Here is a 1,316-nt window from a genome sequence, read left to right as displayed (position 1 = left end):
GGAACAGTAGAATCTTGTTACTTCCTCCCTGGCTACCCTGGGAATAGGGTGTAGAGGCCACAGACTTGTTTACCCAAGAACACCACCAAAACATCTCTATTTGGGCTTGCTGCCTTTTGTATCCTCTATCTAAAAGGATGCCAAGGTTCACGTTGTAATTGGATTCTCTCCAGGACTGAAGTGTCTGCCATAACCACACCCCATCAATCAAGTCTGGACTCAATCCATCCTCCTTGCTTCCCCTCCACTCTTTTCTACTTCCTATAACCCTAGCTAGTCTAAGGCCCTGGAAACTTGCTCTTTTCCATCATGTGCACTTGCAGTCAAAAGTTTTGACTCTGAAAACCAAGATAGATATTTTTGGTATGAGATGTCATTTCTTTCTAGAGATGGGAAGTGAAGCCATGAGTTCACTGAACTATAAGAGAAAAAAAAAAAAAAAAGGAAGGACTGAAAGGCAAAGGGACAGTCTAGTTCACTTATTCTCCTTTAAATTCAGATAAACGTTTTTTAGAAATCTAAGAATCTTCTAGAAGAAAATTGATATTTTCATGATTAGGAACTGAAGGCATCCAGGTGTCTTGCTGGGATGAGGGATTTAGTATTTGATTCTGATGGGGAGTCCTAGAGTTACTTTTGCCTTATCTCTGTGAGCTGTACCAGGACTTGCTGCATACATACAGCACAGCTTCTCACATATCTGAAACTTTCTGCTTACAAATCTTTATTTTCCCAGCTCATACAAGTTTTCCTGGGTAAACTTCCAGGAAGAGAGAGAATCGTGTGTGAGAATTGAGAACTCTAGTCACTTAAGGATAACTAAGTTCTTGGACTCAACTGAAAGAGAACCCGGTTTTTCTAGAGGATCCCATGTGTCTCCACAAAGGAAGCAACAGAAAGACCAATGTGGGGAAGGAAAGGAAAGAAACAGATATTTCTGGTTTGGGACACATCTAAATTCCAGTTTCAGCTCGTCACCAACCAGTTACATAAACACAAAAAACCACTTAACCTTTATGCATTATTTTATCTGTCTGCAGATAGGGCATTGTCCCCAGGGAACATGCATTAAGTTCATAAGGGATAATAAAGCTGCCAAGATGGCTTAGTGGGTAAAGGTGCCTACCGCCTACCACCAAGCTTGATGATCTGAGTTTGATCCCACACAATGAATGAAAGAGAGAACATACTCCTGGAAGCTGTCCTCTGATCTCCAACATACACACTATGACACATGTGTGACCCCCCACACATAAATAAATACACGTTAAAAAAAATTTAGAAAGGAAAGTGAGATAACGTAGTTAAAGGCCCTC

The sequence above is a fragment of the Onychomys torridus genome, chromosome 2 (genome assembly GCF_903995425.1).
Source record: "Onychomys torridus chromosome 2, mOncTor1.1, whole genome shotgun sequence".
NCBI lineage: Eukaryota > Metazoa > Chordata > Mammalia > Rodentia > Cricetidae > Onychomys > Onychomys torridus.
This window is presented reverse-complemented; position numbering follows the sequence as displayed.